The following is a 14155-nucleotide window of genomic DNA, read 5'->3' as shown; positions in this document are numbered from 1 at the left end:
CCCTAAACAGGCTTATTCTGAGCACTGTTTTCTCTTAACGTGGGACTAAAGTGGAGAATAGGTGGAAGGGAAAAGCCCCTGGAGGCTTCACAAATTAAAGCAGACGTGTTTCCACCCTGGTGCTTCCTATGCGGAAAGAAAGGAGCTGTGCTTGCTTCCTTAACACACCTTCAGCCCCAGAGGCGCAGGGTGAGAAGGTTGCAGATGCGTTGGGAAGGGAGGGGGATGAACCATCCACTGACAATTCCGCCATCCCCTTCACATGTTTTGCACACTAGGACAGGAATCATGATGCCTCCTAGCCTTGACTTACAAAGTCAGAAACCTCAAGGATGGCTCTGCCAAGGCAGAGGAAGGAAGGGCCACTGTCCGAGCCCACAGGACAGCCTTTCGCTGTGCACCATTCGAGCACATTTGCCAATGCTCTTATCTCCCCTTTCACCCTTCCTTATTCACAGGGATACCTGAGGATTGCCGGAATGAAGTCCTGTGATACTCCTGGACTTTCAGCTTCTTTATCTCTTGGAATCTGAACAGATGATAGATGGATAGATAGATAGATAGATAGATAGATAGATAGATAGATAGATAGATAGATAGATAGAAATGTAAACAATGGCCAACCTTCTCTTCTACCCAGAGCCACGGGGCCTTGTCACTAGCCACGACACATCTGTGCTTTTTGAAAGGAAATGTCATAATATTGCTAATCAATAGGAAGAGTGACAGGCCCATTTGTCAAGAACAAGCCAGCGCTGCAGCTGTTGTCGTCCCCTGCCTCCGTCTCTTGGGTTTTGCAAAGGGAAGCCTGGGAACCGGCTGATCAGTGTCTAGACAGCTCCACTCTGTGCTGGGGGGTGGGGGTTGAGAGGGAGCTACTGGGCACAGGCAGCCACACATCTTGCTGGTGCTCTGCACAGACGGGCCCAGATAGGACAGCAAGGGCCAGAGAGGACACAGCAGCATGCATCAGCAACCAGACCCCCACCTCCCAAGAGGGAAAGAACTCAAGTCTCAGGAAGTCTATTGCCCTTTAATCTCGGGAGGGTGCTGGCTTATGTGTGTCTTTGGAACTGCAGATGTCCCTTGCTGCTCTGGTGGTCACAGGATCAGCGGGTCATCTCAGAGAAGGAGTAAAGCGAGGGTTGGGCTTCGGTCTCAAACTTAATGACCATTTTCATCTCGCTCAGGAGGACAGTATAACTACAGGGTGGACAATGGTGGGGTAGCAACATGAACCCTGTGCCCTGCCTCTTGCCAGCTCTCCTGAGCTGTAGCAACGATGACCCAAGAGGACTCCAGGCTGCAATCAAACCATTCATGCGTGGGGCTTGGGTGTATGCTGAGGTGACCCGGCTGAAGTGCCCTCTCCCACCCCACCAAAAGAATTTCTAAGTGGGAAAATTAATCTTAATCAACTCGAATCTTCAGCTTTAGTGAGCCGGGAGTAGTGTTAGAGATGTTCATATTGTATGGGAGCAGGATCTCCAAGACTAGTGATTTTATGTTTTGCTGGCAAAAGCTAGCAAAAGATCTTATTACAAGGGAGACCTTCAAGAAATCTTGAGGTCTTGTATGTGTGTGTGTGTCCAGACCAGTCCATGCCCTGTTCTGCATTACTCTATTTTCTGTCCACAGTGGGTTTTGGGCTGTCCTTTCTCTTGAGAGACTGACTTCATTGGGAGTCTAAACGCAAAAAAAGGAGCTGAGCCTGAACCTTGGTGCACCCATGAGCAGCGCCATCTAGCACAACCCACATGGCTCAGACTGGCAGGAACATTCCTAAAAGCACAAAGGACACCAACCTATAAAGTCGTTGGAGCAAGTTGGGACTGTGGGAACACATGGGCACATTAAAACCAGATCAGAAAAACCAGGCCCAAGAAGTTAGCAAACACTCCAGACCAGGAAAGAGTGAAAACTCTCATCTGAAGTCCTTAAAGAGGACACCTGGCATTGTAATGACAGTGGACCCTTAGAACTGTCATGTGACCATCCAGTCTATGTATCAAGGAACCAACAGGCAGAAAACTCCCATCAGTCCCAGGGCTTCATCTGGGTGTGGTCCTTGCTCGTGATGGATGTGGGCCAATTGAACTGCTGTCCATCCATCTACTTGCTTGTCTGGATCCGGTTTCACCTTTTGCCTCCATTATTCCTCACTATGATTCTTCAGCTCAGCAGGAAGCTCAGGCTCGATTCTATAGCAACAGCTTTTCCAGCAGAGCTCCGGAAGATCAGTTATCAGATGCCCTCCACAGCTTTCCCACAGAGACTCCTTGCCTCTCCGTTGCCTTCCTTTTTTTCTTTTATGTGTGGGTAGGTGTTTTGCTTGCATATGTCATGTGCGTACCTGATGCCCATGAAGCCCAAAGGGGCATCAGATTCTCTAGAACTGAAGTTACAGTTATGAGCCATCTCGTGGGTCCTGGGAACTGAATTCTCTGGAAGAGCAGCATGTAATCTTAACTTCCAACTCATCTCATCCCCTCTGTTACTGTCCTGCTTCTGCCTCTCAATCAGGCCTCATTCAATAGTCTAGAATTCTTCCAACACCTCTTTAACTCTTTGTAACCATTCTGTGTCACACATACATACACACACACACACAAACTCACACACACACAAAACATACTCACATGCACACACAAACAAACTTGTGTTTATCTCAGTTGGCCCTCAAGGAAATCAGAACTATTTGGCAAATTGCTGTTGAAGAAACCACTATTCTTTGCATATGTCTTGATATTTACTAAATTCTGAGATTGTGGAAAGACGATGATAATGTGTTTATCTTTCTAGCATAGAGAGCTCACAACATCTTGTCAAGTCACACTTCTTCTGTTCACTTCTTCTTGTCCTTACGAAGAGGTGATATTGTAGGAAGTGGGTCTTTTCCTAAAGGCACCCGCAGAGCCTGGCATTAGAAAGCCAGCAGCATCCAGTTTAAAGAAGGATGTAATTTTTCATTTCATCATAAGGTATGCACGCTTCAGAAAAACACCAGGCTAAACAACACCCAGCCCCAAGCTAGGGAGTGAGTACCGAAGTCTAAGAACTATCTGGAAAGATGGCTTGGTTAAAGGAATATAATAGGTTTCAAATCTTGTAATGCACTATCCTTGACAATAGACTATGCTAACGACCCTTGGGCGCTGCACTGTGTGGGGAAGTTTGCAGCTCCCTGAAGGCACGAAAACAAGGCTGTAAGACTAATAGTGAAAAACACAATAAAGTGCTCAGCCAACGGATGAAGTTACCTCCATGGCAGCTTTCATCACCCCATGAAAACCCAGTTTCTGGAAATACTGTTGGTGAATCTGTAGGTGTCAGTATCTTCTTGAATATCCACAGCCAAAGCCTTGTGGTTTAGGGCTATTGGACTTTTTTTTTTTTTTTTATCTGCAGAGTCATTCAAAAGAAGTCTGGGAACTGACTTGTTAAAAATACATTACTAGGTTTGGATCAGCAATGGCAGATAGTGTCTCAGGGGATAGTGTGAGGTGACACTGGATGCATAGCCTGGGCTCTTAGTAGCATCTCGGAACAAGAGAGTGCCTTTCCTGGGTGGAGGGGAAGCTCTTGACGTGTTCGATACGTTCTGATGTTTGTTTAAACAGAACTAAGTCCTTCCTGATACTGATGTCATGAAAGGCAGAGTCGCTGCAGCGTCGGCTCAAGGGTAACTCTCAAGCTGCCTCTATCAGGTGTGATCTCAAAGCGGTCACCAGGCTTCCGAGCAGCTGAACGCCCTCATCTGTACAATGGGATGTAGTGTGGTTCCAGATTGGGTTAGGAGGATGACTCAGGGCACACATTCCACGTGTGGCGGTCCTCTTCTGTATTAGAAATAAAGGCTTGTATACAGCAGCAGAAATATGTTACACAGTTACAGGATCGGCCTGACGATGCTCTAAAGGTAGACTAGAAAGGGTTTGACGCCTTCCCTACCTGTGGAGTTTGGTGGGAAAGGTCCTATAGTTCATGGCTCTCCATTCATGGTGCCCTGGCTCTATTTATCTGATGCTGCCTGTCAGCTTCTCTGCTGAGTTGAAATCTCCGTCCGTCTCTTGCTTCCTAACGAGAAAGCTGCATGGTGGCCTTGTTTTGGATTTCTGAGTAAGAAGTCTTGAGGATTCTTCCCCATGGGGAAAGAAAGCCATTCAGAGTTGAATTCTCTGCAGAGGAGGATTGCTGAGACCATGGGCTTCCCACTGGTAAGAAGATAATCTGCCAACGAAGTCAGATGGGTATTAAAGGACTCTTTAGATTTCCTTTTGTGGTTTTACTATCATGTATCTATCTATCTATCTATCTATCTATCTATCTATCTATCTATCTATCTATCTATATCTATCTATCGATCTATCTATCATTTTTCATCCATTCATCCATTCCATCCATCCATCCATCCATCCATCCATCCATCCATCCATCCATCCAGTATTCAAACTAGAAACACTTCCAAGGTTTCATTTTATTTTCATTATAGAAGCCAATGAACCTGTCTAAAGAACTAGAGGCAGCTCCGCGGCTGCCCAGTGTACACTTCTGTTGAGAGCCTGGTGTCATTTATGAAGACACTGAGTCGAGGTTTCTGTGAACTAGAAATAATGGGCATTCTGGCAATCGATCTCTTCCAGGAGACTGTCTTCCAGGCAAGTGTCTGTGCGGTGCATCCTCATACCTAATGGGATTCTGGCCCTGCTAAAAGCGTCCCTGAGATGTCAGGACTCTACTGACTGGACAGACTTTAGACATAAAACTGATCAGATTGGGAAATACACTAATGTTGTCAACTTTTCCTGTTTATATAATTCTTACCACATAATGTACTGTCAAACACCAGATAGATGCAGACAAAGGTTGGTTTACAGAAGGATATGTGGGCAAACCAATGTTCTGTATGCTTTCTAATTTGGTGCTAAGAAGCCTCAGGGGTTGATGTTGTATGGACATTGGTGGCTTGAGAGTCTGGACAAATGCTCAGGTATGTGAACTTGGGAATCAGATGCACTAGACTTGAGTCTCAGGACACGGTTTGGGCATATTATTAGTTCACTATTCAGGTTTTCTATCTTTTAAAAATATTTTATTTTTGAATTATGTGTATATGCGTGTGGCTTTGTGTTGACATGGCATGTATACACGAGTAGAGATGCCTGCAGAGGCCAGAAAAGGGCATCGGATCCTCTGGAGCTGGAGGTACAGGTGTTTGTGAGATAATGGGTTCTGGGAACTGAATTTTGAGTCCCCCGCAAGAACACTATGTGCTCTTAACCACCGAGTCATCTCTCCAGCCCTTGTCCTATCTTTAATATTAGAAAAAAATGTCTCTACTTATACCCTCCCCATTAAAAATCGAGGCCACTGTACTGGTCATCTGTTCCCATGGTGTGACTCGCAAAGTATCAAGGCCATGCTAGTGGGTGCCAGTTTGCAGTTGGAAGGAGAAACTGTCACATTCGCAGAGTCTGTCATTGAACATTCTTCAGAAAACTAAGTTAACAGGGAGTGAGTGGTCATAAGTCTGTGGAGCATCAAGTTAGGGATTTTATAGGGAACTACTTAAGAAACCTCATAAAGACCGGGCGGTGGTGGCGCATGTCTTTAATCCCAGCACTCAGGAGACAGAGGCAGGCGGATCTCTGTGAGTTCGAGGCCAGCCTGGTCTAGAAGAGCTAGTTCCAGAACAGGAACCAAAAAAGCTACGGAGAAACCCTGTCTCGAAAATCAAAAAAAAAAAAAAAAGAAAAGAAACCTCATAAAGAAAGCATTCTGCATTTTATTTTTAAGTGGTGATATTCCTAACCTGCTTTAATTTGAAATCTTTTAAAGAGTCAAATTGAACTGGAGGAGCAGGAAGCTGAAGCCAGAGAATGAGGGAAACATGGAGTTAGCCTTAGAGTATTGAATTGGCTTTATCTTTGTGTCCACCAATACTCTGCCTCACAAAGAATCAGTGACCCTGAGGTCATCTGGAACGCTAGAATGCTTGTTAAAAGGACAGCCATTTTCTTTCAGTTCCTGTTCAGTCTATGCCAAATGATCTCCCTGCAGGTGGATCTCATGGCTATTCAAAGAACACTGTCCCTGTTTCAGGGCAAATGTCTAGCAGCCAATCAGGGCCCATATTCCCTGCAGACTAAGGAAATATTAAAGGGTTTACTCCTTCCTTCCTTCCTTCCTTCCTTCCTTCCTTCCTTCCTTCCTTCCTTAATTCCTTTCCCTCCCTCCCTCCCTCTTTCCCTTTCCTTCCTTCCTTCCTTCCTTCCTTCCTTCCTTCCTTCCTTCCTTCCTTCCTTCCAAGAAGATGAGAACTGATCCCTGGCCTCTGGTTTTATCCAAACTTTCCTCCATTGGTTTGACAGACTGCCATCAGCGTCCAAACCTTGTCCTTTTTTATCCTTGGGGATGTTTAACAGGTCCCCCAATTCCTGCCCTCACATTGTGAAAATTAAGTCAGACATCTGGGCTTGGAGCCAGGCATTAGTATTTCAGGTGCCCTTGTGGTGCCAATTTGCAACAAGGTTTGGGTGCCTTGGACTGTGTTGGGCAAACCTTAAGGGGTTCTGGGAAAAGTATCTCACATAGGTTGATGTTTACCAAATGGCAAAAGGGAAATTTGCCTATTATAATAATAACGGCAACAATAATAGTGAATCCTTACATATTTAGGGTGCTTCCTAGTGTTCGCTCATGTCTATGGTTTGTTCTAGCCTTCATGGTTCTCCCATGAGATGAACATGAGCACATGAACAGCTTCTCTTCCATCTTACAAACAAGGAAATGGAGCTTAAAATTGTTAGTGGCTTTCTCAAGGAGAATCTGGACTAGAGCTGGGTCGTTTGCCTTCATATCTATAGTCTTTCCCACCATTCAACACTTACTACATTCTAGACACTTCCATCGGGTAAGGGAAATCATATCCTTTCATAGGACATTTTGAAAATACATAGAAGGTGAAAAACACCCAATTGGTTGAGATCAAATGCAGAAAGTCATGTAGAAGTCCACCTCATTGTCACCAACTTACTCATGCAGCTGGAATGAGAACTGGAAGGTCTCTTCTCCCTGTTCCTAGCCAGGTACCAGACAGCTCTGGACTCCTCCTTGTAGGGCATTTCAGCAAAGCTTAGTGCTGTGGGACACTGGTTTTCTATGCTGTAAAGATTTGTCACTTGTATTTTAATAAAACACTGATTGGCCAGTAACCAGGCAGGTAGTATAAGCGGGGTGACCAGGCAGGAAGTATAGGCAGGGCAACGAGAACAGGAGCATTCTGGGAAGAGGAAAGAGTCAGTCTGCAGTCATTACCCAGACACAGAGGAAGCAAGATGAGAATGCCTTGCTGATAAAGGTACCAAGTCACATGCCTAACACAGACAAGAATAATGGTCTAATTTAAGATGTAAGAACTAGTTAATAAGAAGCCTGAGCTAATAGGGCAGTCAGTTTATAATTAATGGAGACCTCTGTGTGTTTCTTTGGGACTGAACAGTTGTGGGACAGGAACCTCTGCCAACAGCTGAAAACATCACAGCACACAGAACAGACCCATTGGGGTGTGACCTTGCATCATTTACATGCCACAGTAGAGATATAATTGGAGTCCACTATGCCTGAATGCCAGGAGTTTGCAGGTCCCAGAGTGGCATCCCCTCATTCTCCCTAGATCCATATAGGATGGCTAACATTAGTCAACCCTGCCTCTGTGCACACCAGTCAGGTAAGTTCTTTTTTCCCATGGGAAAGTGAAATTGAGGCTTGGTTTTGTGCCATGTGCTCTCTTTGGCTCTGGAATGGAGTCAAGTGCCATGATGATGCTGGGTGATAGGATTTTTCATAGAGCACACAAAGTGTGAAGACCAGCCATACAGACACAGGCACAAGGTGTGAAGAGAGCTGTGAATAGGGTGGACTCCAGGGGAGGCTGGCTGGACTCTTCCTGATTTTGGAGATGGTGGTAGTTCTTGGCATCTTAGGCATTACTTAAATCAATCTGATACAGCTAACAGAAGGCTGAGCAAGCAAGCCCAGGTCTCTGTGGAAAGTGCCTGGTCATGTTGACCCTAACAAGTAACTGAACACACTTTTAAATGAGACACTGCTTTAGTCTTTAAACCATGGCTTGAATGAATCCTGCAACTCCAAAGAAAAGAAATAATCATATCTCCATCACCATAGACTGCAAATCCTGTCCTTGGTGTTCACTCACAGGGCGACCTCAACTTTCTCCAGTAGCGCATTCTTCAAAGGACTGTCGTGAGATAGTGCATACATGCATGCAAAAAAACGATCTAGTTTCTGATGGATCATTTCACAATAGCAAACGAGGCTGCTGTGGTATCTTTGTGTTATTTCTAGGACCCAGATCCATCCCGCTACAGAGATGCCCCCTGCTGGTGTATTCGGACGGAATAGGACTGCCCAAAGGCCAGGAAACTCATCTTCCTGTTCTTTGTCTTCTTTGAATCTTGGATATTTTCCCCTTTGACCTTCAGGGAATCCATCACCTTGGAGGAGAGGCTGTTCTTTCTCCTTCCGCAAGTGTTCCATCCATCTTTCACATTTCATTGCGGATTCCATTTGGGGAAATTAGGAGGCGCTTTACGGAGGAACTGGCATTCATCTCGCTCTGCTACCACAGGCATTTGTAATTGTATTATGGCATTTATCATATTCTATCTGTGCTGTGGTTGTAAGCCATCTGTCTCTTTCCGCACACAGTAACTTTCCTGAGGGGAGAAAGTCTAGCCTATTCATCGTGAAGTCTCCAACTGCTCATGGCCTCAACCTGGCACTCAGTAGACGGTCAATAAATATTTGTTGTAATGGAATAAGATATTTTTAAAGCCTGATTTGTAATCCCCACATTCCTATTTTTCCACTAATCTTCCCACTGCTAAGGATCCATTTGGAGGCGACTAGGAAGCAAACCCAGGCTTCGGGAATCAAGGGTGATGTGACTTCCTGCCGTATTATCGCTGCTATCTCTTCGAGGGTGCAGGGAACCCAGGACAGTACAGTACTGGGACTGAGGCTGTTGACTGCTGACGGACACTTTCTAGGCCTCAGTCCTGTCACTGCACCACCATGTGTCCTTTGAGCCTCAGTTTCTCCTTGTATAAAAAAGGCGAAGAGATTGTTTTTACTTGCAAGTTTCCGGGAATTCTTAGATTCTACATTCAGACATACTGAGAATTTTTATTCCTGTTCTTTACTTCCTTCCCCATCAAGCAGTAAGTTGAGTAGGTTAGTATTTTTAATTGCTACTCTTCCAGGGCTGAGAACAGTGTCTGGATCACAGTAGTTGCTCAATAAATACTTATTCATTTATATGGATAACAAATGAGTGCATGAGGACATGATTCAGGAAGGCTGCACTGCTGTACTGAAGAACGAGCACAGTCCTGGCCGCCAGACTTTCTGGTTACTGTGGCGTACTCTAGAGCACAATGCACACCAAGAAGACACTTATACAGATGGGAGCTGGGCTCTGTTTGGTTTTAATCTGTCTTGTTGCATGAAGGGCTTCATCCAGGTTCTATCTACACATAGTAAGTGCAATTAACATTTTCAGTAAGATATTTATTTGCTGAACGCAAGTATCCTATGTGAAACAAGACATCCTAACAAGGAACTATCATCCTTGCCCAGACTATGCCGGTATAACTCACGGTCATTTCTGGGTATCCATGGAGCCCCTTTGTTGAGCATCACTGATCTGCTGTATTGGCTGGCTTACCCTGTGGGCAGAGAGCTCTGCGTGTCCTCTCTTCTGTACTGTATGGAGCTACATGGGAAGCAGTCTTGGTTTAGACTCTGGTCCTTCCTCATGGAATAAGAAGGCATGTGAGAACTATAGCCCTATGGGAAGGTTGATCTTTTCTTCAATATGAGAGTGGAAAGACCCCAGAAAACTCAGGTTGTCCTCCTACTCCCATATTCTAGAGAGACTGTGGTAAGCTCATGGAGAAGCTTCCAGGGTATTTACAGTCTTGCCATCAATACTGGCTGGTACTGACTTTAAAATCTGGTTGGCCTCTGGCCTTGCTAGACTCAGTATTACCAGCCAATATTTTTTTTCTGATGGACCCAAGTTAAAGTTAGCTTGGGCCTGAGATGTTAGGGTTAATGGTCCTTCTCAGTGCTAATGTGTCTTAACTGTGGAGGAAGCTTTGGTAGTGGAGCAGTCTTAGTGGGATCTGTGGAAGAGGTCTGCAGTGGACCAGATGCCCATGAAGGCTGGAAAATTATTCTTATATTTTAAAATTTGGTGTTTAAAAGATCACTTGCCATAGACACAGAACACAAGTTCCCTGGCATCTGCTTTATCAGTAATAACACTTTATACTTTGACTTCTGTCTTTTATCTTTATTTTTCATGAACTCCCAAACTTGGAAGACAAGGAAAGTTTTCAACTTCCACTGGCAAGTATGCACACTGGTTCTTTGGAGATGGTACCCTTAACATTTGATAGCTATGAAGCTTTAGGATAACAGATGCTGACGAATTCTTGTGTGTTTGTTTGTATTTTTTCAACTTGACATTAGCTAGTGTCATCTGAGGAAAGGAAGGAAGCCTCTCCTGGGAAAATGTCCCATGACAGGTCTGTTGGCGAGCTCCTGAAGGGACGTTTTCTTGACTGCTGATCGATGTGGAAGGGCCTGCCCATTGTGGGTGATGTCACCATTGGACAGTGGTACTTGGGTGTATACAAAAGTATGTTGAGCAAGCCAGGAAGAGCAAGTCAATAAGCAGCACTCCTTCGTTGCCTCTGCTTTGGTTGTGGCCTCCAGGTCCTGTCCTCAAGTTCCTCTTCTGACTTCCCACAGTGGCATTTTGTTGGTCTAAGGGTGTGTGTGTGTGGGGGGGGGCTCAGTTCTAGGCTTAACGAGTGAGAGGACAAACTGTGACAATGGTCAGTGAGTTGTCAAGAGCCTTTTCACAGCCATCGTTCCTCTCTGCCCTCTTGGGATGACCTTCAAATCCACAGCACCAATGGCTTTATGACAAGTTCACCCTTTAGCAGACATGGAGAAGAAAAGAAAGACAGCCTGTTGAGTTTGTCCTTTTTCTTTAGGTGAAAAGCATGTGATGTTCTTTGCCTGTACTCGCATCCTGTCAAACAAAATTATACATAGATATCTACAGCCAGTTTAGCCTCAAGGGAGGCTTGAAATGTAGCATTCTGGGATATTGTCTACCCAGGATAAAACTCAACCACTATGGAAGAAGTAGAATAGGTGTTGAGATGAGTGTGACTGTCTGTGACAGCATCCTTGTCTTGAACACTGTGGATCAAACTTTGACTGTCTTCCCCATATAGAGGGTCTCCTTCTCCTTCCAGAATCAATGCGGCGCTCATGCTCACAGTGTCCACGGGTACTCAGGAGACATTTCTCTGGCCCTGTGTCTTGCCTGTCTTCTAGCGTTGGTTTCCTCAGAACTTTCTAATCACCTTCTCTTCTTACCAGATTCCCCAAGGGCTCATCTACCTTTATGATTTATCTTTCCCTCTGTAAACATGTGGCTCACATTTGACCCTTATGTCTTACTGAATTCCTCTCAAAGACCAAGGTTCCTCAGCAGCGTAGGACTGTGTTGAAGTAAGCGAGGAGCTTTGGGAGCACGGCTAAGGATATATTTAGCATCATGCAAGTGGCTCCTTCTGATATCCTGTCCCAATCTCGAGGCTCAGCTGCTCTCACCTCAATATACTGAGATAATCTCTTACCCCCTTCTTATTTTCAGACTTTGCTTCATACAGCTTGTCTCTAAGCTGCTTCCAAAATGTTCTTGTTAAAACCTAGATTTGGTCTTATCTCTTTTTTTTCTCACAAAGTTAAAAAGAAAAAAAAAAGACCATACCCAAATGTATGTGACTGTTTCTGACTTACAGACAAGCTCAGAGTCCTTGTCTTGGCATATAGGGCCATTCCTTATGCTCTTTCCTTCCACAATCCGCCACCTTGCCTCCCCGGTCAGTGACTTCCGGGTCATTTGTAGAGGTTCTTATTGCTTCTCTTTTCCAGAATGCCACCAGCTTTTGCTTTATCTTGATGACTCCTATGTACCCTTTAAGGCCTCCTCAAATGTCACTTCTGGTATGAAGCCTTCTCTGATTTTACCCAGGAGAATTTCTGCTCTTAAATGCATATCCTATTGCAGTTCCGCTCTTTTGATTCTATACATTACCTTCAGGAGACTTTGAACGTCCATCCAGAGAAAGGAGAGATTGTCTCCCTTAACTCAAGCCCCCTGTTCCCAGCACAGTGTCCTGTAGAGGCTTGGGTAGTGCTTGCTGATTCGATGAGCAAACAATGACTAACTAGTGCTGAGGGAATCCATGAAATTGGCTCCCCAAGGCCTGGACACTGGGTTTTCACATCAAAAAAGTTTACCAATCACCATGTTGTGGCCACCCTGATACAATGTCATCGGGCAAATTTGATTGGAATGTGGTCTAAAGGCTTGTCTGCCTCTCAGATTCAGTGTCTCGCTCTTGCTTGTGTTAGAATATTTGACTAGTATTACACAGAAGCTAATGTCTTCCCCAAGCCTCAAGGATTTTTACGGAGTAGTACAAACCATTCTACAGGGCTCACGTGGAGAAAAGGGAAGTAAATTAAGAACCAACTTCTGATACAAAGAAAAGAGACCACCTGGGAAGGATTCTAAAACATGAATTGCTGGCTAGCCTGCTGCACACGGAGGGATCAGATATCTTCAGGTGATGGAGAGATGATTCGCGTACGACCTTAGGAAGGCCACTGGAGAGTTTTTCCTCTGTCACACACACATGTGGTTTGACACCAGAGCCATTAATCTCTCTTCACACCTCTCTCTTTCTCCCAGGAGGAAAACTACTTTGCCTAGCAAAAGAGTAGGCCCAGCCAAGGGAGCCAAGTTGGATTCTATTCCCCCAAGGGAGCTGGATTCTCACAATGAGAAGACAGCCATAACTCACCAAGGCTCCAAAGTGGACGCCTTAGTCACAGAGGCAGCGTGATGCACTGTGTGGTGTGCTCGCAAGACTCAAATTACCTGTGCATATTAGCGCTGGGTTTTTCTAGAACTTGGTAAGTCTGTGATTTTTGTAATCCTGCACTAGTAAAAATGTGACCTGTGTCACAATGCGCTCGGTGAGTCCACATCATCACACAGGTGGTTCTCACTGCAGATATAAGTTCCCTGCTATCTGTGATTCACGCGACAGGATGCAATTTGTTCTTCCATCACCCTCCGTGCCGTGTTTACGTCCCGTCAGTCTCCCCTACTCACCCATTTTCCAGACGAGGAAGCTGAGACTCCCAACGGTTTAGCCAATGGTTTGGTGAAGGCCATACAAATGACCCAGTGCAGAGCAAGGACCAAAATTATATCTGTTTGGGTACTCAGATTTCTCTGGGAAATGCGAGTGATATCCGATTCTTTTATAAAAAATAATTTTTTATTCTGGGTTGCGTCAGGCCATTTTGATGCAACTATATAGTAGCTTTTAAACACACTTCTCATATCCTTCTGCCTTCCCCTGATCCCCCTTCCCATTAGTTCCTTTTGTTTCCTAGACAGTTTCACATCTACTTTCATGCCATACACACACACACACACACACACACATATATCTATACCCAGGCGAGAGAACACGTGACACTCGTCTTTCTTACTTAATTTGCCTAGCATGACTGTCTCCAGTTGCACCCATTTTCTTGCAAATGACTGAAATCCATTCTTCTTCATAGCTGGAATAAACATGCATCATGCATATAACTCAGTTTCTTCATCCACCCCTCTCATTAAGCACTGAGATGGCCTATAACGTTAACTATTGTGAAAAGGGCTGCAATAAGCATCGATGTGTAAACATTTCTGTGCTATGTTGACTGGGAGTTCTTCTCGCTTTAGCAAAAGAAATCCAAACGCCGCCCCACCTTCACGTCATCCACACATACCACCCATTTTGAGTTATAGCCATGCACACAGCGGGAGCACGAACCCAAGGGACTCTGAAGAGTGACTGAAGGTGGCATTTTACATCTGGTACTCTGAGGAGAGCTGTGTACCACAGGAAAAAAGAGCAGGGTACTTCCAATGAACCATCCGAAAAGTAAAATCCTATTTTAAAACCTGAACCTCAAAGTCTAATGT

Source organism: Chionomys nivalis, chromosome 1 (genome assembly GCF_950005125.1).
Source record: "Chionomys nivalis chromosome 1, mChiNiv1.1, whole genome shotgun sequence".
Taxonomy (NCBI): Eukaryota; Metazoa; Chordata; class Mammalia; order Rodentia; family Cricetidae; genus Chionomys; species Chionomys nivalis.
Note: the sequence above shows the minus strand (reverse complement) of the source record.